The sequence below is a fragment of the Lepidochelys kempii genome, chromosome 3 (genome assembly GCF_965140265.1).
Source record: "Lepidochelys kempii isolate rLepKem1 chromosome 3, rLepKem1.hap2, whole genome shotgun sequence".
Classification (NCBI taxonomy): domain Eukaryota; kingdom Metazoa; phylum Chordata; order Testudines; family Cheloniidae; genus Lepidochelys; species Lepidochelys kempii.
Window position 1 is genome coordinate 196,438,968 of NC_133258.1, and position 23,868 is coordinate 196,462,835.

General features: G+C 44.0%; 1 protein-coding gene across 2 annotated transcripts in view; it reads right to left on the minus strand.

Moving 5' to 3' along the window:
• B3GNT2 (UDP-GlcNAc:betaGal beta-1,3-N-acetylglucosaminyltransferase 2) overlaps window positions 1-23,868 on the minus strand; it is a 140,806-nt gene that overhangs the window by 27,881 nt on the left and 89,057 nt on the right. Inside the window, exon 2 of one of the 2 annotated variants that reach the window (XM_073339546.1) lies at window positions 15,487-17,660. The exons of the other annotated variant lie outside the window; for it this stretch is intronic. The gene's annotated coding sequence lies outside the window, so the exon portion shown is untranslated. The remainder of the gene's footprint in view (window positions 1-15,486; window positions 17,661-23,868) is intronic. 2 annotated transcript variants of the gene reach the window in all.

A 23,868-nucleotide genomic window follows, 5' to 3' on the forward strand; every position in this document is an offset into this window, starting at 1 on the left:
GGAAACCAGATGAAAATAACCCAACATTGGTTATTTACAAATAGTCTCCAGGGTTTTAACTGAATCTCATGATTTTGGGGATCGGACGCCTGATTTTTGATCACCTGGGCTTGGCAATACAGAGGACCCACCCTATGTCTGATGTCACAGCACGATGGCATTGCCGCACCAGGGCCTTATCTCTCTGACCCTGTTCCACAGCCCAATAATACCTCCACGTGCGGGGCCCAGCATCATGGCAGTACCCTCCCCATCCTCACACTCCTGTCATCACAGCACAGACGTTTCCATGGGGGGTGCGTATCTGCTCAGCCTCCCTGTGTGCCTGACTCTACAATACACCCAACGGGATCCCCCACGCCACGCATCAGCCCCTCCTCAGACCAGTCTCAGGGCCCTGACTGTACCTACTTGTTGCACTTCTCAGACCTGCCTCCAGAATCTCATGGCCTTCCCTGTGGTAGCTACAGGAATACAATAGTGGGAGCGGGGAAGACAGAGAGATGGATACTGTTCAGACAGACAGAAGTGAAGATAATTCTTGATCTCTTGACATCCCTCATTCCTCAGAATCCCATGAAGTAGGTGAACATTTATTAGTTTTTTGGACATAAAATAAATTTCTTTAAGAACATAAGAATGGCCATACTGGGTTAGACCAAAGGTCCATCCAACCCAGTATCCTGTCTACCGACAGCGGACAATACCAGGTGCCCCAGAGGGAGTGAACCTAACAGGTAATGATCAGCGATCTCTCTCCTGCCACCCAGCTCCACCATCTGACAAACAGAGGCTAGGGCCACTATTCCTTACCCATCCGAATAGCCATTAATGGACTTTCATATCCATTTCTTCTGTTATGCAGCCAACAGACACCCTATGGACAGATAACTGATACGGAGTGATCTGAATTGCTTGGTAAACTGTGCACAAGCAAATAATATGTTTTCATACAGCTAAATGTAAATATATACTCTATTCTGGGAGGCTATGACTGAAAAAGATGTAGCAGTCCTGGTGGAAAATCAGCTGAACATGAGTTCCCAGTTAATGCTTTGGCCAAAAGGGCTAATGCGATCATTGGATGCATAAACAGGGAAAGGTCAAGTCAGGGTAAAGAGGAGTAAATTTTACCACTGTATTTGGTATTGGTGCAACTTCTGCTGGAATACTGCATCCAGTTCTTGTGTGCACAATTCAAGAAGGATATTGATAAATGGAGAGGGTTCAGAAAAGAGCCATGAGAATGACAAAAGGATTAGAAAATATGCCTTATAGTGATAGACTAAATAGATTGAGCTCCTGGAGTCTAACAGAGAGAATGTTAAGGGGTGACTTGATCACAGTCTATAAGTACCTGCATGGTGAACACATAATGGGTTCTTCAGTCTAGAAGACAAAGGTATACATGATCCAATGGCTGGAAGTTGAAGCTACACAAATTCAGACTAGAAATAAGGCATATATTTTTATCAGTGAGGGCAATTAACAACTGAAAAAATTTACCAAGGGATGTGGTAGATTCTCCATCATTGGCAATTTTTAAATCAAGATTGTGGTTTTTTGTTTTTTTTTAAAGATCAGCTCACTCTAGTTCAAAAGGAATTATTTTAAGGAAATTCTATGGCCTGTGTTTTGTAGAGAAGGTATAAAAATGTCAGCCTGAACAGTTAAAGTTTTAAACAACTGAAAAAAAGGGTTTCATAATGGGAAACATCAGGTACCCTTAATAATAGGTGGCACTGCCAGCGCTGCCTATAAATAACACATACACAGACAACTTTTTTGTTGTTAAAATTCATGACAGACTGTGTCTTGTTTACTTACATTCTTGTTGCTTTTCGTATAATTAATATTGTAAATAATTGTCAGAAACTTAGTCTGATGGATCAGTCGGTAACTGGTTAAAAGATAGGGGGAAAAAAGTAGGAATAAATGGTCAGTTTTGAGAATGGAGAGTGGTAAATAGTGGTATCCCCAAGGCTCTGTACTGGAACCAGTTCTGTTCAACATATTCATAAATGACCTGGAAAGGGGGTAAACAGTGGGGTGGCAAAATTTGCAGATGATACAAAACTACTCAAGATAGTTAAGTTCAAAGCAAACTGAAGAGTTACAAAGGGATCTCACAAAACTGGAGATGTCTGGGCACCAAAATGGCAGATGAACTTCAATGCTGATAAATGCAAAGTAATGCACACTGGAAAACATAATCCCAACTGTACATATAAAATGATTGGTTCTAAATTAGCTGTTACCACTCAAGAAAGAGATCTTGGAGTCATTGTGGATAGTTCTCTGAAAACATCCACTCAGTGTGCAGCAGCAGTCAAAAAAGCTAACAATGTTGGGAATCATTAGGAAAAGGATATGTATCATATGCCTCTATATAAATTCATGGTATGCCCAAATCTTCAATACTGCATGCAGATGTGGTTGCCCCATCTCAAAAAAGATATATTGGAATTGGAAAAGGTACAGAAAAGGGTAACAAAAATGATTTGGGGGTATGGAACAGCTTCCAAATTAGGAGAGATTAGTAAAACTGGGATTTTTCATCTTGGAAAGGAGACCCCTAAAGGGGGGATATGTATAATAGAGGTCTATAAAATCATGACTGGTGTGTAGAAAGTAAATAAGGAAGTATTATTTACTCCTGCTCATAGCACAAGAAGTAGGGGTCACCCAATGAAATTAATGGGCCACAGGTTTAAAACAAACAAAAGGAAGTATCTCTTCACACAACCTGTGGAACTCCTTGCCAGAGGATGTCGTGAAGGCCAAGACTATAACAAGGTTCAAAAAAGAACTAGATAAGTTCATGGAAGATAGGTCCATCAGTGGCTACTAGCCAGGATGGGCAGAGATGATGTCCTGAGCCTCTGTTTGCCAGAAGCTGGGAATGGGTGATAGGGGGTGAATCACTTGATAATTACCTATTCTGTTCATTCCCTCTGAAGCACCTGGCATTGGCCATTGTCAGAAGACAGGATACTGGGCTAGATGGATCTTTGGTCTGACCCAGTGTGACCATTCTTATGTAGTCATGCTGAAATGCTACAGCACTGGAAATTTTGCAATATTTTGGATGGAAAATATTTTTGTCTATATTATATGAAACTTAGATATAACAACAACAATCAAATATTCACCCTTTACAAGATTCACCCAGTAACAATCAAATATTCACTTTTTTTTTTTTTTTAAAGGGAGTAATCCCTGTTGTCGTCCTGGGCTGCATCTCCCTAAAGACAAAGACTGCTTCGATTGTTTCCCTGAGTACGTATCTCCCCATTAATGTTTCTATTAGCTCCCATCATCTCACTCTTTATTGAATATATTCCAGTTATTTCCATGACTCTAACTTCTGTATTGAAAGTGAGGGGATTTCTGTCATCTCCATAGGCCGCTCCTCCATATAAGGATGCGGGAGGATGCAATTGGCTCCATTTCATGCAAATTAGATATGGTCCTCAGGCTCCCATGTTCTGATCGTGCACCACTGAAATCCATGGGACTTTTGCTACTGATTTCAATGGGAATAGGAGTGGGGACACAGTAAGTTACCATTGACACCTTCAATTGGGCAATATTTGAGAGTTCCAGATTTTGGAGACTTGCCATCATAAACCAATGGAAATCCTATGTGACTCACTAGTGTATTGAGGGAGACAATGTGGGTGAGGTAAAATCCATAGGCGGTGGGGGAAGCTAGCTCCCTGTCCCGCCCGCTATTCTGCCCGCGGCCTCACCCACCATCTGCCCCTACTTGGCCCCAGGCCCTGCCGCCGCTCAGCACCCCCGCCTCTGTGTCCCTCCTCTTCTCCCCCTTCACCCACGAGGCCGCCATTAACCTGCCACGTCCCTCCTCTCCACCCCCTCCCCTGTGACCCCACCGCTTATCATATCCCTCCTCACCCCCTCCCGCAAAACTCCCCTGTCTGCTGCGTCCCTTCTCTCCTCTACCCCTCCCGGTGATACCACCCTGCTTGCCGCATCCCTCCTCACCCCCCTCTCCTAAGACCCTGCCACTCACTGCATCCCTCCTTGCCTCCACCCCCACTCCTGCGAGACCCCTCTGCTCACCACATCCCTCCTCGCCCTCACAAGACCTCTGGCCACTCGCCTCATCCCTCCTCACCCCTGCCGCTCGCTGCATCCCTCCTCATCCCCCCTCCTGGCAAAACTCCCCTGCCTGTTGCATCCCTTCTCTCTCTCTCCCTCTACCCGCAATACCACACTGCTCACCGCATCCTCCTCACCCCTCTCCCATGAGACCCCCCCAGCTCACCGCATCCCTCCTCTCCTCCCTTTTCCACCTGAGGCCCCCCCCACCTGCCATGTCCTTCCTCACGCCCCACCCCGTGAGACCCCCCCTGCCTGATGCATCTCTTCTCCTCCACCCTTTCGCCCCTGAAGTCCCCCCGCCTGCTGCTTGCTGCATCCCTTGTCACCCTCCACCCCTGTGAGATTCCTCCACCCGAGCGGGGGGTGGGGGGTGTGAGGAGGGATGTGGCGAGCGGTGGGGACCTCCGGAGCGGGTGGGTGGAGTGGAAGAGGAAAGGAGGCACTCACCAGGCAGCAGCTGCAGTGGGGGCTTTGGGAAAAGGGCAGAGTAGGGAGTGGAATGCAGGCCAGGCCACCACGGCCTATTATACCCGGTGCCCATGGTAAAATCTTTTACTGGACCAATTTCTGTTGGTGAAGAGACAAGCTTTCGAGCTTCTCAGAGCTCTTCTTCGGGTCTGAGAAAGGTACTCACAGTGACACGATAAATACAAGGCGGAACAGATTGTTAAGCACAAGAATAAGCAAATCACTGGTGTACTGTAACTTTTCTCTTATTTTCCATGCTGATGAGACTACAAACACTGACCAGTGGGCCATACAAAAAAGTAAGAAATCTTTCAGATTGAAGCTGCTGACTGTAATAAAACACAAAAATGTCCATGAGTAGCAAAGGCTGGTAAGGCCTCACTTCATTAGACCTCATTCTAATGCTCTCACAGGCATGACATGGCAAGACCAATTTCAGCATATATACGTACATATATATATTATTTTTTTCATATTGGTCAGCTGCAGATACATTTAGTGTTTTGAAGGAGTGTCAGTGTGGCAGCTGGTTTGCTTACATAGGGAGGGAAGGGAATGCAGGTTTGCGGAGGGGGGGTGTATCTTATTTTATTTTAATGTTGCATTCTTGATCCAGCCTACAGCAGAAGCCCAGATTTTTTTTTTTAATGCAAGCATCTTTCTCAGAGTCACTAGGCACAATCATTTTTAAAATGCATTCACATTTTCCAAGAAACATGCATGCTCCAGTGGTCTACAAAAATAGCAAGTACACACTTGTACACCCTCTATTGTGTGGCATGTTCAGTTACCAGAAGCTCCTTAAATCAAGGCACTAAGAAAAGAATCGGTACTGAAGTACATGACTATAAGTATGATTAATTAAGAACCCATTGCAAGAGGATCCATAATGCACTTACAACTCCCCAAATCCTGTTCCAGTAGGTATTGCACTCCATCTTAAAACTTGCAATGGATTCTCTTTGGTTGCTCCAAAATTCTGGTTAGGAATCTAGAGGTAGTGTCCTCAGGATATTACCTATTGCAGCCCCATTGAAACATTTCTGTATGTTTTTTAGTCTTTGTGCACATTTGAGTAAAGTTTTCCTGATTTCTACTTCTTAATGATAGTTCCAAATGGGAGTAAAAAGATTAGGCTATGCAGAGGTATACCTCTGGCCAAATGAGTGTCATTGACATTTAAATTCAAAAGGGAAGCTCCAGACCGAGCTGAAATCAAGTGTGAGGGTTTGCTGTACTGCAGGTTTCATTTTTATCATTTTGAGTTGTTAGAAAAATTGGGAAGGAAAAAAACAGACCTAAATAAAACTGTGCCTACCCAACACTGGTTCCCAATAGTCTGAAGTCTCTCTATAATGCAATGAAAACCTTATACTAACTGTGATTCCTCCATAAGTGCTCCTGAATCCCACTAGCCTGGAAGTATCATAGAATATCAGGGTTGGAAGGGACGTCAGGAGGTCGTCTAGTCCAACCCCCTGCTCAAAGCAGGACCAATCCCCAAGTAAGGCACTGATCTTGAACTTGTCTCTCACCCCACTCCTTATACAGCCTAAAAACTAGATCAACCCCCAAATCAGCTCTTTAGCGATAACAAAAGCACCCCAGATATTACTTTGTTTTTTTCTATATCAGACTTTCAGATAACATCTTTTCCCTCAAGAGAAAAAATCAGTAGAATTAATCATTGTAATGTTGAGGGATGACATCTTTTGGTCACAGAGGAGAGCCCCACTCTCCTCCCCGCCCTGCGCGGAGCCGCTCACCCGAGCCCTGCTCTTCCCCCACCTCCCCACTGCGCAAAGCCCCTCTCTCCCCTCTTCCCCCACACAGGGCTGGCCCGAGCACAGTTGCTCGCTCCCTTCCTTCCCCCCCCCCCCCGCCCCGAGCCCCTTTTTGGCAAAACTGATGATCAACTGGCAAGAGCAAATGGGACAAGTGCCCAGTTTTGCCAAAAAAAAGTCAGGATGTCCAGGGCAGGGCTTAAAAATGGGACTTTCCCAGCCAAAATGGGACATATGGTCACCCTAGTCTGTAGTAAGAGCTGCCCAGGGAGCCCAAGCAGCTTGGGGAGCCCCGAACTCTACATCTGCCCTGGGTGGGGAGTCAGGGGGCCTGAGAGCAGCCCCCGGCACATGTCCCTGCCCCCCATGGCGTGCCATCCAGGCTGGTGGAAGGTCCTGGGATCCCCACAGCAGCCCGGGCTCCCTGCACAGCTCTTACCATAGCCTGGATTCCAGCCAGACCTGGGGGAAAGGGAGGAACAGGGGGTAAGGCCCTGTGGTGGGGGGTCTCAAATGTTCTTTGTGCTCAGTAAATCTTAATCTGCCTCTGATTATAGATTTCAGTTCCTGTTGCTGGAAGAGGCCAGTCTGATGACTAATGGTCCCATGATCATTATGATCATAAGCCCTTATGAGAAATATATTTCTGATTTTAATATAATTTGAATGACCCACATTACAGGCCCCTCGCTGTCTATTTTAGGGGTTTCTATACCTCTCATCACTGTAATATCTCATACAGATTACTCAGCTCCAACAGTCTCTCTTTCAGAATTTTAGCTAGGCTATTATACCACATTCATCACCATGGTATCTAAGCGCCTTAAGACATGGGGTTACATTGTGGCATTTAGCCAAAGCCTCCCACAAGGGACAATATGGGAGTGTCCATAGCTCCCCAGTTGCACTGGAGAGACAGCACTTCCAACCCCACACCCCTTTAAAAGAATACAACATACTATCCCATGCACATAGAGGCTCTTTCTACTTCCCACCCCTTTCAGGGCTGTTGACAGCCTCTGTACTTCCCAAATGCAGGGCTGACAATTCTGGTTGCCCTTCATACAGGCTATGCAAGAGTTCCAGTCATTCGTGCAGCATCCATGTTTTTGGATGGTGAGATGGAAAAATGATGTTAAAGACTAAATTTTTGTGATGGAACAGAAGGATTTCTGGGAATTTGACCCTAAACTCCCACAAGTCACCGAGAGGAGTGATGGCATCCCGCAATACGTAGCAGCAGTCCCACAATACACTGCAGACATTTCTCACAAGGCAATGCTCCAGATGGTAGCGCAGAGGACGCGGGGATGCCTACTACAGCACCATTTGTCTTCTGTCAGTGCAACCTGATGTTGTGAAGACACACTGCAACAGCAAAGACAGCCATATGTGAACACATTGTGACAAAAGGAGCTATGTCAGCAGCTCTATGCCAGCAAAACTTTTGCCAGTAAAAATGTCTAATCGCTTTCTAGTTTCTAGGTCTTAGTTTACTTGTAGCTGCTATTACATGATGTAGTTACAAACTTTCAGCCCAAATATCTTGCACGGGCACACACGTATACAACTACAGTATTTTAGTCATGACTGTAAATTACTATCCCATAATGAGAAAATATCTGGACATGTGGAAGCATAGTATGTCATGGACAGAAGCAGATGCTTCAGCACATTGCAAGAAAAATGAAGTTGGTTTCAACAACCTTAATTTCATGAATATAAAGAATAATCCTCTGTCCATTAAAATATACACACTTCTAAAATACTATTGGAAGCAAGGCCAATTTCAATAAAGCACAGAAATACAGTACACAAGATATTATGTGATATGGCATTGAGCTGAAAATCTGTGTAGAAACACAAAGTTGCAGAAACCTTGCTGGAAAAACTTTAACTGAAAATCATAAATAACTTCAAATAAAACAGTCATTAGGCACATCAAAAGATGAGAATGGGCAAAGTAATTGGAATTTATAAACTTACATAATTATTTTTTCTTTGTAGGGAGAACAAACATTCCAATGTCCCAGCTCTGTCAGGGTCTTTGACAATTAGACTCCTTTTTATAAATATATTATGTAAGTTTATAAATTTCAATTAGTGCTTGTCCTTGTGTCTTGCAGCCTAAGTATGTTTTCATTTTGGGTTATTATTCAGGCAGTGGATGGAACCGTTTTCCTTGGTGCATCTATAAGGTGATTTCGATGAAAATCCTTTTAACAAAATTAAAAAAAATTGGATTATAGTTTGACTACTAAGATTCAGGAAAAGAAACATGAATTTGCTTCTACACTGCAGAGTTCAATAGAATATGTCTATACGATAGATTGATAGATCAATAGATTCTATACGTAACAGAGTTACCCTATCCAAGGGTGGGCATTCTGAATGTATAAATAACTGTATTACTATGAGTTCAAGATTATGCTATATATCATTTATATTAATTTCCCCCTACTTTTGCAGTAAGGTCTCAGATTTGACCTACAGCCTTGATATTACAAAGTACTTGATCCTGAATCTGCAAAACATAAGCATGTACTTAATGAGTTGGCTCATATCCTTAGGTGGTGTAAATTAGCATAGCTCCGTTAACTGAAGTAGACTACTCAGATGCATAGGGTTAAGCATATGCAGGATCAGGCAACAAACATGCAAATATGCAGTGATTTGGTAGATTTACCAGCATTTACCAGGCTAAATCTCATTGGCAGAATTTGTCAATTTCTAAAATTTGATTTATTTATTCACCATGAGCATATCCATTCCTTAGAGGTCTTGTTCCACTAAAATTCCCTGAAGAAAACCTATAATTTACTTATTCTGATTATGCCAGAGTTCTTAACTTAAGCTCTAAGCACAAAATCAGTCTTCAGTTAAATTCATTATTCAGTTACCCATGATATAATGTTAATATTAAAACATGGTGTTCAGTATATTATTTTATTTGCCTATGCCCTGTTTTTTCCTGTGAAAGTTTACTTCATGATTATTTCATAAAGAAATTAGATTTTTCTGTTATTCTTTTATTTATATTACTTATGGTAAAAACAAAAGTCTAATTTTTTTACGAGGCGTGTAATAGCTTGATAGTTTAATGTCCAACACTGGTAGGGTTAGCAGACAGAAGCACAAATGTCAGGGAGAGGTTTGAACCCTGGTACAACGGGGCTACATTCTTTCTGCTTTAACTGAAAGGCAAATTTACAATTGTCTACCTCAACTGTAAAATTTCACCCTGTAAACCATATTCCAAGGTATTGATCTTGCACCAAGTCAGAGGGACTTTTGGCTTTGATTCCAATTGTAGCAGGAGAGGGGCCCAGGAGGGACCAAAGTGTGGTTCCCATCCCAAGCTGCCTGCAGCTTTCCATACCTGTTAATACCACTCTAACTCAATACTGCAGCAGGAGAAATGTTCCTGCCACTGGTTCTCAGGACCCATGAGTGAGAGGAGGTGATAAGGAACAAGGGGTACAAAATGAATGAAGAGGAAGAGTGAGTCAGTCAAGAGGGAAGAGGGAAAAGAAATAAGTAAATGAAGGGATGGGACAAAGTCAGAGGGGAAGGGAATGAGAGGGAGGGTCAGTGTGTGAGTAGGTTTTTAATTTGTGTTTGGTCAGCTATTCATTTCATACAAAGGACAAAATCAGAGGGACCACACGGGACCTCTGTATGCATGTGTTTCATTTGTGTATGTGCATGGATACAAACACACACACACACACTTACTAATCTATCTGTGGAATTCAAACAGGAAATTATCAAGGCAAATAGTTTGACAGAATTCAAAGCAGTTTCATGAAAATGAATACATTTGTACCTGCACCTGCTATAATAGATCGAAAAGATTTAAGGGAAGTCAATTAAGTTTTATACTTTAGAGGTAGGCTGATGGTCTGCAAGGGCTGAGAAGGAATTTTCCAACCCTTTGTTACAACACTGCAAAAATCAGACAGGTGCTCTATCAGCTGCCTTCCTTTGCAGCATCAGGTATTGGCCACAGCTGAAGGCAGGACACCGAACTTGTTGGACCAATAGTCTGCTCTGGTAAGTAACTCCTACAGCATGTTCCTAAGCAAAGAAGGAGTCAGCACCTTGAGGCAGTGCAATATGTCAGTGAGACAGAGAGAGGCGGCCTGGGACAACTGCAGCTCAGAACTTCAATTTGTAATGACTGTCTGACTCACAAGCCAAAATGTTGGTGGTGTTTTGCTTTACTGAAGCTACTCAGGAATCTCAAAGGCTTAGTAAGATATCACTTTCTCCAGTGAGAAGGCTGCACTCTTAAGCACTTGCCAGGCCTTTTGGAAGCTTCTAAACATAACTAAAAGCTTGTTCTGCACATTTCAATGGCTCATTTTTGTTGTTGACAGAAATGTCTGTTCTCAGTCCAAGAATTTCCAGAATGCTGCCATTTTGAATCTCTGTATAATTCTGCACAAATGACTAATTTTCCTTGGTGTCCCATAACAAAAAACGAACAAAAAAAAGAGAATTTTGAGAATTTTAGGGCAATGGTGGCATCCAACAGATTCCTGACATTGGATATTTTAAAAATCTAAGTTATTGTTGAGAGTTGGAGGCTTTTGCTGGTGCTCCAACAAACCTGAATTTGATCCAGTACATTTTTTTCCCTAAAAGTGACCTATTGTCTCACCTTCTAAGATAGCCAGCAACAGATTCTATTGCCTAATGTTTTCCTAGGATGTAGCTTTTAGAGCCTTGCTGTAAAATGCTGGTAGAGTGATATGATACCACTGAATGGAGGTGAACAGAATAGCACTTCAATAGGAGCCTTGACAGTGAAGGAAATACAGCTTTACCAGGCCTCATAACGTACAGGCATGTTTTTTGTTTAAAAAGGAATTCTTGTCCCATGTCTACTTGTGAAACAGTTACTTTTCAAGTGGATTTTATTCAGTCCTCTTGCCAGCACTGCTGGGTTTTATATTTGCATGTAAATAGGACCCTTTCTGAAAAAACATTTGTTACAGTATCTTTCTCCTGGTGAGGGCAGGTGAGGAAGTCTCTTTGGGTCAAGGAAAGCCTAGTCAGGGTCAGTGTAGGAAACACATTATCCAGGTCCACCCTGTTCAGGGAGTAGTTAGGTAGCCTAAGGGCATCTAATCAATGAAAACCCAAACTAGGTCCACCTACATCTTGTGAAGTCCAGCCTGAGTTGGACAGCAGGGTTGAGTCTCTTACTATAAACTAAGAGTTCAGCCAGGTATCAAAATCACACGTGAAAAGGTATCTCCCTTTCTCTTGCACTCTTCGGCTGTCTCTTTCTACCTCCAGTCCCTTGGTTGCTGTTCACTATGGCCCCATTTTGCCATCCTTAATGCTTCAGAAATTAGGAGCAAACTTCATCCCTGACGTATGTGCTGGAATTTGGGGTGCTACTTCAAGCATTCGTTATGGCTTGAAGTAGTAATAACAACCCAAATACATAGTTTCCGCCGTCAGCACCATAGGCACTGACTTCCCCTCTTTCTCGTGGGGGCTCGACCCCCAATCTGCCTCTGGCCCCACCCCTACTCCACCCCTTCCATCCGGCCCTGCCCCTGCCCCGTCCCCATTCCAACCCCTTCCCCTAACTCTGCACCCCCCCCGCCAATATTCCAACTCATTCCCCAAATCCCGTCCCTGCCCTAGCCCCGCCTTCTCCCCTGAGTGCGCCATGTTCCCGCTCCTCCCCCCATCTCCTGAAGTGCGCTAATGCTGCCAAACAGCTATTTGGCGGTGGCTGGGCAGGAAAGGCTGGGAGGTAGGTGGAGGAGCAGAGACCTGGTGCGCTCAGGGGAAAGGCAGGAGGAGGAGGTGGGGTGGGGCAGGGGAGGTATGGGGAGCTTGGCTGCCTGTGGGTGCACAGCACCCACTAATTTTTCCCCTTGGGTGCTCCAGCCCTGGAGCACCCACGGAGTCAGCACCTATGGTCAGCACCCCTACTATAAAAATTGTTCCAGCCCCACTGAGCCTGAGTGAACGACTACACTGACTGCCTTGACTTTAATGGAGTTACCACAGCGATTAAGTTAGTCTATGAGACTTTGACCTTCACTCTGATGCTACTGGACAAAGCAGAGTTGAACAAGTTGTATTAGCAAGCTAGTCTAGGAAACAATTTTGCAGTATTTGCTCTGATTACATTGGTTTGGAGAGAAAAATCATTGTGTGAAGAGCCAGCTAACATATTTTGTTTACATACCTAACTAACTGACAAATCCTAATTAACTTCAGGAATGAAAGGATCTTTCCCAGTTTGAAGTCTATACCAAAGCCTTAGAGCTGAATGAGTTTTTATTCCCGGTAAAACTGAATTTCTTTAGCTTAAATTATTTGTCTTATTTTTAAACTATACTTTTATTGAGGAATCACTGGCTAAAATGAGTGGACCAAGTTCTCTTCCCTCTTACACCGGGGTAAAATTGGAATAACTCCTAAAGTTGCTATGGAGTTATTTCACTGATTTTTTTTTTAATTCCTTGAGACAAATGAAAGACAATATCATCTAATCCCCAAATCTATGTCTATGAAAATTAAAAAACAAACTGAGGCCAAGATTTTCAAAATATGAGCCTTAAATTAGGCTCCTAAATCCATAAATTGGGTCCCTTGTTTAGAAATGCTGAGCAATCGAATACTTCCAGTGAAATCACTAGTTATTAATGTTTAAAAATCGGGTCCCTTATTTAGGTGCCTAAATATGGATCTAGTAACCCAATTTTAGGCTTCTGGTTTTTAAAATCTTGTCTCTCTGCCCCAATAATGCAATCTCACCAGACAGACAGATTGTTTGTGTAAAGCCCCATTCACTTCAGTGGAACTCCACACAGGCATAATTGTCCACCCATGAAAATGAGACTGTAGAATCGGGCCTAAATCAAATACAGATTTAGCATGGTAAAGTTACTCCAGGTTTACATTGCTGTGACTGAGGAGATTGACTCAATGACCAGTAAGTATATAATTTGCAAAAGATTGTTTTAGCATAGGTTTGTTAAATATTTCACATGCATGTATTTCAATATGCACATATTTCCATAACAACACTTTCATTGCAGTTGGATCGTCAGTTCTTTGGGGCAAGGACTATCTTTTTTGTTCTGTTCATAGAGCATCTAGCACAATGGGCTGTGATTCATAATTGGGGCCCCGAGGCACTAACATAATACATATAAATAAATAATAATAGATATCCAGGCAACTGGTGTTCAACAGTTAGCTCTTTGGGGCAGGCATGATCTTTGTATTAAGTGTTTTACAGTGTCCAGTACAATGGGTCCCATATCTTTTATTGGGAGCCCTGAGGCACAATGACAACGCAGATAATAATATAGTGTTGTATAAGTTTCCCTTCTTGAAAATTCCCTGGAAAATGTGGCGGGAGAAGGGGGAGCGATGTGATGAAAATTTCCTGACAGTCACAAAGCTGTACAAACAATAATAAAGTGCACTTTGACTATGCAAAATCATATCCTATATTTGTAGTAGATTATTTGGTTTTATTACCTTTTGTTTTTAAAATAGACTTAGTGATTTGGTCTGTATTCTCTTTAATTTGTCTCAAAGATTTTAAAACCCTCCACCCCTCATCACACCTTTGATTTCCTGTCCAGAGTTTTATTTATCTTGTCTCAGATTATAAACTCTTCAGGGTGGATGACATATCTAAATCTGTGTTTGTAGAGCAGACTGTACATTTCTGGTATGATATCAGTTATTAATTATAAATAACTAGAGATAAGCCTAGGGCACACAGTTCAGATTAAACAATGAACTTCCCCAAAAGTTATTTTGAGTTGAGTTTTTGGTTCAGCTCTATCCTTAATACAGACCAAGAAATGTTCTCATAATGAAACTAGCTCACCTGTTAAAAAAGCTAACTAGATCTATTCAAGAAGAGGTGTGGTTATTATTAATTGTCAGTCTTGTGACTTGAAATAATGAGACACAGGGCCAAATTCTTCAGTCCACTGACCACAATGGACTTGTGCCAGGGTGGAATTTGAACCATATACTCTATGTGAAGCTGTTTTCCTATAGTATTATAGATAAACAAATTCAATATTGGAATTACAGGTTCTCTATGATGTAAACTACAGATCTGCTTTTGTTCCTGAACAGGTAGCAAGCAAAGCAGATTGGTTAATAATTTATTTCCTGGTTGCCAGGAAACATGGATTTATTCCATATCTCACCTCTTCCCTTTTTCAAGAGCATGAGACTTTCTCAACATCTGTCCCTCCTTAATGGTTTTCATGGTGCAGTAGGCAACTTAAGATCTGATGCTACAGAGTGTTGAGCACCCACAACTTCCATGGAAGTCAATAGGTGGCATGGGCGTGAACCACCCATTCGGAGAGGCTAGCCCCTGGCCCCACCCCTTCTGCTGAGGGCAGGCTCCTCCCCCGCTGGAGCCCAGAGGTTCCCCACTGCGGCCACAGGCCCCCCCGCCCCAGCCCCGGGCCTCCCAAGTGCCTGCAGCCCCAGAGTGCTAGGTAGGCAGCACGGTCCCAGCACCCCCTGCCCTGAAGCGTTGGGCGGGCGGCATGGCCCCAGTGCCCCCAGCCCCGGCGTGCCCAATCCCAGAGCACCAGGCAGGCGGCAGGGCCCCAGCACCCCCGGCCCTGGAGCGCCAGGTGGCTTGGTCCCCCAATGCCCCCAGCCCCGGGCGGCGCGATCACCAGCTCCAGCTGCCCCAAGTCCTGGCAGCAGGCCGGCTTGCCCTAGCCCCAGCGGAAGAGTGGAAACTGGAAGCAGTCAGGAGGGAACCTGGGGGCAGAGTGTAAGCAAGGCCACACCTGGCTATTTGGGGAGGCTCAGCCTCCCCTGGCCTGTGATACCTGCCGCCCATGTTGGATGCTCTCACTCACCACATTACCCTTTTAACCGCCCTAGTCCTTGATTCAAATGAAGTCTTAGGTCACAATCAGAATGAGTCTGGTGGTCTCTTTCAAGCTGTTTGTCAAGATATGTCCCCACTGTAAAGAGACTGACTAGCAGTCTCTGCAAAAAAGGGGTCTAGAATGGAGACTTGTGGCATGGCAGGACAGAGACACATTGGCAGATTTGTGTGTGGAAAATTTAGCATACCTACCCAGTGCTCCAGTCCCACGCCCTCCCTCTGAAAAGATAGGTGAATGGATGGCTTAAAGGCAGCTTTCAGTATCCTTTCCATCCCTGGAAGCAGAGCCAAGAAACGGGCCATATGTGTCAGGATTGGATGAGCTGAATCTTTGGGAGACAACTGCATCTTCCTCATGCCTGAAATAGATGAAAAAAAAAATCTGGAGAGAGTCTAAGAACAAGTTTACACTTAAAAAGCTGCAGCTGTGTCACTGTAGCACTTTAGTGAAGACACTACTACACCAGCGAAAGAGTTTCTCCCATTGGCGCGGTTAATCCACGTCCATGAGAGGCGGGAGAGCTTCTTCCATCGACATAGTTCTGTCTACACTGGGGGCTAGGTCGGTGGAACTACATCTCTGAGGGGTGTGGATTTTTCACACCTCTGAGAGATGGAGTTATTCTGATGTAAATTTGTAGTGTAGAACTGGCATAAGCCTCATATATAACATAAAAAGAGGTTTTCAAAAAGATGTTTCAAAGGAACTGAAGTCACCCATCACATTTGGGTAGATCAGCGTTTGCCCTGAAACTCTGGTCAGTCTTCCTGGAACGCAGTTGGTAGGGAGTGGCTGTGGATTTTGCAAGTGTTCACATTTAGAGATGTTTGCAGAAGATTATAGGCATAGGTGTACAAGACATTTTTGTCCAATAAATTTCCTTAAGGAGACATTTATTGCTTATTTTCAAAGTAACTGATTTGTCTTGCAGTTTGCACAATACGGTCTGGATAATTTAGCAGGATAACTGTCACTATCAGCACCAGACTTGGATAATCTCATATTAATACAACATGTGGCCAGGGTTGCCAAAAGGCCAGACTGATCAAAAATATGGGAGAAAAATTACATAACATGCTAACCAAAAGATTAACAATTTATCTGGGGCCGCAGAGCTCTACTCATACATAATGCTTTGCTCAGACATTTTGCTTTGACCAATGTGATCATCACAAAACTTTCTGTCCTTCCCTTCTGTCCATTCACACTTCCATCCTCTTCAGAAAACATTGTTCTTTCAAGAGTCCAAAATACTTTCAACATTCACCTTCCAGATCCCAAATTTTAATTGTAATCTCTGATATTGTCCATTACTTAATCTAGACCCTACATACACAAAGACTTTGTAGATGCAGGAACTGGTGCTTTAGTATGGGAAGTAGAGGAGTGAGCTAAAAAGCATTGTATTAGCCAACTGGGTTTTAAGAATTCAGGAAAATTATTTGCACCAAATTGTACACAGTGTTTTCTATTGCTTTGTGTAGCAGACTTAAAACAGAGCTCTCCAACTGCATAGACACCTAGACCTTTCACGTTGCCATTGGAAAAATGACAGACTTATTGCCCATATATAATATTCAGTAAAGCCACCCTCATTAGCCAATACGCTGTCCTAGAAGACTGCCCCAAAAGCAGAACCAGCCCAGAAGCTGTGGCTTCCCTGCAAGCACAAGTGGTGCTCCCCAAGCCACACACAAGGCTGCAGGCAGCAGACACTGGCTCAGAGCTTCTATTGACCACAGTACTGCTATCCCCAACCGTCAGGGGCTGCTACAAACACAGTAGCTGGTTCTTCCTCCTGGTCCCCTCTAGCCCTACACTAGCTCTCTCTCATATACAGATGTCAAAGCTCCATGTCCAAATTGTGTCGCCAGAAGATGGCCTCTGTAACAAGAGAGGTCAGGCATTGTAGGATGCCCTCCTGATGTTGGAGTGGGGTCTACCACCACAAGAGTTATTGTCTGCGACGCTGCCCAAAGTCAGAGTGGGAAAGAAAACCAGGCCAAGCCGGTGCACAGTTGTGTTAACTCTGGTTGAGCCAGAAAGTAGCCAGTTGAGCCTGGTCCAGGATCTACAATCAAGGGGACAAGGAGGCAAGTGCACAGTGATGGACTCCTGAATTTAATTAATGCATTCGACTCTCTTTCACACCGATGCTTCCACTCTGTAAGGATATCACTTGTGGATCCCTGATGACACAGATCGTCTGTGCATGGCAAAGGGCCAGTAGCACTCGTGTCCAGGAGTGCATGCTGTAGCAAAGGGATGTCGAAAGATCAGCCATAATGTCACACCACAGTCTTCAGGAGTGGGATTCCTCCCTTGAAGACGAGCAGACTTTCAAGTTGGCACTGCAGGTTGGTCCCTGTGTGAGAATGGGGCAGCAGTCAACCGGAGATGTAACAGATTGGTTCTAAGCAGACTGAACAGTAATAGCATCGGTCCTTTAGTCATTTATACATCTTTATTGGCACGGGAGTTTGCCCCAGTGAATACTGCTCTGCAGTATGGGGGTACAGCTGCTGCATTCAGCTTGTCGACATGGCGCTAAGTTTGACCCATCGTATTATTCATGGCTGTTTGAACTATGTACCAACCTTCCATCGGTACGCACCAGGGCACATAGCTCTGCCAGACCCTTGATGAGGTGCTGTTACTGTTAAGTCTGCTTGGAGAGCTGCAGTAGAAAAAACCCATTCAGGCAAGCCATGCAGGGCAGCGGAGATAGCATTTGCTTGCTTGCATGGGGACATTGAGCAAGAACATGCACCAAGCAAAGGAAGTGAGAGAGGTGGAGGAGTGGGCATGGGGGGCAGATGGGAAGGGAAGCAAGGACAGAAGGAGCAGCAGGATTTGGGGAAGTAGGGGGAGAGAGGCTGGAGTGGCAGCAAGAACTGTATTAAGGAGTAGGTGGCTCAATGTGTGTACACAGGTCCAGAGCTGATCTTGGCTACATGCCAAATAGTTGATATGCAGTTAAGGGGGTGAGGGGCTTGTCTGTGTATAACAATAATAATTCCTAGCTCCTCATTGGTTGATCTCAAAGCACTTTACAAAGTAGGTAAATGTCATCAGTTCCATTTTACCGAGGGAGAAACTGAGGCACAGAGAGGTGAAGTGACTTGCCCAAGGTCCTCCAGCAGACTACGAGCAGAGCTAGGAACCTAGGTCTCCTCCGTCCCAGTCCGATGCTCTGTCCCCTAGCTGTACTGCCTCCCTGCGTGGATGGTGGTGATGTGTAAAGTGGATGTGGTACAGAGGAGTGGGAGCAATGGGGATTCAGTCGTCTTTGCTAGGGAAGTGGTTCCCCACCTAAGCAGTTCTCACATTTCAGAAAATTGGCAGAAGTATCTTTGCCCCAAGGTAATCTCAACCCAGTTGAACACAGTTCTGGTTCATTGTTCGAACACCTGCATTAAAGATCACCAGCAAAGGGAAAACAGAGGGGTTGTGCTCTTTGTTGTTTTTTATGATGTAAATAGAAAAAACCTGGAAGAATTTTTGTTTGTTTAGCAGATTTTTTACACTTAGCAATCTGAGGCATCGCAAGTCTTGTATTCCGTTCTCTCAACTGCTTGTCAGGAGCTTGAGTTACATCAGTGCTAATAAAAACAAGTAAAAAACAAACAAACCCCAGTTGTAAATACTCCACCAGTCCTTTCCACTCTCCGGGCTTGTCTACACTACCGCTTAAGTCGATGTAACTTACGTCATGCAGGGGTGTGAAAAAACCACCCCGCCGAGCGATGTAAGTTACATCCACTTAAAGCGCTGTCTACACCCTGCTGTCAGCAGGAGACGCTCTCCCACCAACGTAGCTTCCACCTCTTGTTGAAATGGAGTAATTACGTTGACAGGAGAGCACTTTCCCACTCCCGCAGGACACGTGGCAGTGACGCGATAGTGAAGACAAGCCCTCTGTTACTCAGGTTTCATTCTGTTGGTGCTTCTGATGCCATTAGCCCACTAATTCTGCAGTTGCCCATAGAGTCTAACCTGTTGTCCCAGGAACACAAGAACTGAATTTCTCATGTAAAAAGCAAGCAGAACAGTCAAAAGCTGTAGCAAAGGGATGTCTCCGATGAAGTGAGCTGTAGCTCACAAAAGCTTATGCTCAAATAAATTTGTTAGTCTAAGGTGCCACAAGTACTCCTTTTCTTTTTGAAAAGCTTTTTTGTTTCGCTGAGAGGGGAAAACACCCTCTTTGGTCTTTATATATCAAAAAGAGGAAGGAAAGGAGAAAAGAAAGGTACAAACACAGTTTTCTACCCACTTGCAGTTCATCTTTAAAACAACCAATTTTTGCAGGTGCCTTGAGTTTTCTTGAAATAGCTTTCACTGTGATTTGTCTCTCTTGAAATTCCTTGGGGAGTTCTCTTCATTTTTAATGGATTTCATTCCTACAGGCTACCTATGAAATTAAGAAACCGTAACAAATGTCAGATTTAAAGGAACTCGCGCAGTCTGCTTTAGATAATTAAATTAATTCTGAAGAGGAAACCATTGCTTCTCAGGCCAGATCTACACACAGGTTTCTTATTGGTATAACTATTTTGATTAGGGGTGTGATTTTTTTTTAAACCAAAACAGTTATACCAGTATGACTCTTTATATCTCTGTAAAGGTACCTTACGCTGAAGGTTCCCTTCTCAGAGGGGAAATAAGCACCTTTTTTACCAATATAACTGCCTCCACATTTTGAGGGGGAGGTTGTATGGCTTTAACTACACCAGTATACAAGCCCTCATTTTTTTCCTGTTTCAATATGTGAAAGGGAGAAAGTGTATGGCGCAGGCAATAGTAAAGCTTTACCAGTGTGACCCACGGGAGGCCTGAATAGGAAATATTGACCGTGCTGCACTAGGTCAAATCTTCCGTGGGTTAGGATGCAGAAAAAATGTGACCAAAAAGGATTCCTGATCTGCAGGGGTAAAGTTAGCTGCCTTCATCAATCCACTGAAATTCCTAGCCCCTTAAGGATGGGTGATAACAAGAACAAAAAAGGGGGTCTAGAGTTCCCTAGGGCCCATCATCTGATCAAAAGTCTAGTGACGGGCTATGAATGAGATTAGCTCTCAAAATATAACATTCCTTCATCGTTGGACCTTGTGATCACTCTCAACAATGAAAGGATTCAAATGTACCGAACTAATTTCTTTCATGGCACCCTGGTTTCAATCCAGATACTTTTTACGGGCTTGGTCCCTCCCTCAGTGAGGCGCTCCCAGTTAGCCCTGAAGCTGCGAGTCCTTCATTATAAAATGGGGGCTATTCGGGATAAAATGCTTTGTTTTGAAAAAAGGTTGAAAAATGTTGAGGAGAGGCCAGTTCTGAATGGTGGGGCTCAGACACGTACTGGATGATGCGGGGACTGCCAGTTTAATTTCATCCGCGGGAAATACGGGAATAGTTTCCTCAAGGTTGCAGGAAATGGAGACCTGAGTTACAAATCTTGAAAATACGGACCCAGCACATCCCTTCATGTGCTAAAAGCTGCAGAAGTTGAGCTGTATGAGGCGAAATCTCAGTGAGCATCTCATTGCAAAGATCTCCCCATATCATGTCAGGGGCCCCTCCACCAGTGGAAAAGGCTGCCATGCAGAGGGTCTGTGGGAGACGACAGCCACTGTACCTCCACACTGGCTCTGACCCCTGGCAGCAGCCACCTGGCTCCCAGACACTGCTATTAGAGTGTCCCCCTGGCATGGCAGACTCTGTGGAAAAGCTGATACAGCATGGAGCTGTCATACTTTCACTGAGGATTTGGTGGGGTTCACATTCCTGCTCAGCTCAGACCCCAGGCCACTCACTGCTACAGAGGATAAAGATTTTAAAGAAGGCAGTGGACATGTTGAAGAACAGAATAAAGGTTCAGACATGTTTCCAGGGAGATCCCTGCTGTAGTCAGCATTATGGTTTTCGAGCTACCAGGGTAACAAGGGAGACCACACAAGGAGAAATGTGGTGACTTGTTGCCTCCCTCTCCCCTTCTGCTGATGGAAGCAGGTGGAGAGGTTATGACTATTGCTTCTCTTTCCAGGCACTGCTGAAGGAAAAGATCAGGCTGCCTTCTGAAAGCAGAGCCCTAAGGCTAAGCAGCTGCTTGCATTGCATGTGCTTAAGGCTGGCTCTGGTTCCCAAGAGCATAAAGAATGGAAGTCTTGATCCTTCTTTTTCTCCACTTCTAGTGCCAGAACAAACCTAATTACTGTGCAGATATTTTTGTAAGGAATAATGTGTTCAGAACAGCTGAACTTCCAGGCAATCTTACGTTTCAAGTCTCACATTGGGGTTTAACCACTTTATATTACTGAACTGAAAAATACAGAGCATTTGTAGTGTGTTCGTTTGACATCTTGAAAGTGTTTTACAAACCTTAACTAATTAATCCTCACAACACCCCTGCGAGATAGGTAAATGAGAATATCTCCATTGGACAAATGGGGAAACAGACAGAGAGGTTAAGTGACTGGCCAACAGTCATATAGTCACTGGCAGATCTGGGATTAGAAGGTAGGAGTGCCTCACCCCTCGTCCCACACTCCTGTCTCTCTAGACTACAGTGCCTCCCTCAAGGAGAAAACACTATGCTGAAGCCAAGAGGATTTGTTGAACAATGAGTGTCCAGCAGTTGTTCAAACATCTAGTGAAACTTTGTGTGGAATTTGGAAGACACACATTATAGGTCACCTTCCAGAGGCCAGAAAATTCTGAAGTCCTGGCCTTATTTAAGTCAATAAAAGTTGTGCCAAGCTCATCATCAGAAGCAAGCTCAACAACAGACCTGGGCAAACCAACTCAAAGCAGCACCAGACACTGCCAGAACAATAGATGCAAAATCTGTAGCCATATTTTCACTGCTGTGATGATCAATACCTCCCATAGCACTGTGACATTATTGGCATAATCTGGGACCGTATAGATCATTGTTGCAACCAAGGTCCTGTACTGGCACCAAATCTTGCGTAAAGGAGCTATGTTGACTGAAGCACACTTCCATTGAGAAAGCTGTCTCTACACTAGGGGTTATGTTGGCAAAGCAATGCTGGGCAGGGCTGACATTTTTCACACCCCGACTGATGTCACTATGCCTATATAACTTTAAAGTGTAGAGACCAAGCCTCTAAGAGTGCCTTTTTGCAGTTTAGCTTAATCCACATTCACTTCTATTCTGCACTATTTCTCCATGTAGAAAGGCCCTTCATATGACGTTCCAGGAGGGAGGGATCAGAAGGATCTAGCAGAGGGTGCAGTGCACTCAGGAATTTTTCAAAAAGAAAAGGAGGACTTGTGCCACAAGTCCTCCTTTTCTTTTTGCGTATACAGACTAACACGGCTGCTACTCTGAAACCTGGAATTTTTCAGAAAACTTGTTACAGTGGGAGAGGTTTTTCTTAATTCCTTGCTAATTTTGTATATATGCCTCAGTTTTAAGATTTTAATGTATCTTGAATAATTTGTGGAAGACATTTCCTTGGTTTGGGGGATTAATATTGAAAACTCTATTTTTTTTTAAATGGGAAATGTAACTTTTGCAGGCATGCTAGAAACATGGCATTTTATACAGATGGCCTTTCTCTGCTTTGGGATTCAGGTATTAGGGACCAGAGGTTTATAATACCTACAGAGCAAACTAGAACAGATTAGAGTACACATTTTATCCTGTGTCTCCTGTGCCAGAGTTAAATAACAAACAATAATACTTTGCATGTAGAGACAGCACCTTAAATTTGCAGAGCACGCTGCAAAAATTACAAAATAAAGTCTCACAATAGCCCCACTGAGGTAGGCAAACATCATCTCCATTTTACATACGGGAAAACCGTCACCTAAGATCACAGAAAGCCTGGCGAGATCATCCTTCTTCTACATGCCATATCACAGGGACCCACCATATGATTTGACCTCACAGTAACCAGGCGGCTCAGGCTCAGTGACAAACTGGAAAGGATGATAGGTTCCTTTTCTTAAATTTGGTGAGTTGAGTCCAGTATGGTCCCTGTGGGATTGTTCAGGAATCTGTGTCAGGGAGTAGACACCCTTCAAAGGTTATCTATTACATAGACACACAACATGTGCAGATAGAGCTCAGGCAAAATGCTGCAAATAATGACAGCCCTGGAAACAACTGACCCACATCTCGCTCCTCCACAAAAGTGGAATAGCAGGTTTAGCAGCAGACCAAGCTGCTCCATTAACATGCTGAAAACCTAACCTGAAGGGAGCACCCTAGGGGTAAGAGAGTTCATCCTCAAGCATTCATGTCTGGCCAATCACTGGTCTCTCTGATAAAGGTGCCAGTTGTGATGGTGATGCCAGTAAGGGGCAGAGCACTAATTAGCCACTGGAACCAATCCTAGCGATCAAATGCTGAATCCATGCACAAAGGAGCTGGATTGCTCTCTAAATGTAAACTATTTATCACCATTTGCTCCAGCTCAGCAGAACCGGCTCCCTGTCCCCAACTCTGATAGTATGAGGTTTAGTCACTGCACTGTCTTTGACCTCTTTAGAACACCAAGGCAAATAACTGGCTGGGGGGAGTAGAGCTGGAAGAACTCTAACAGGTGCTG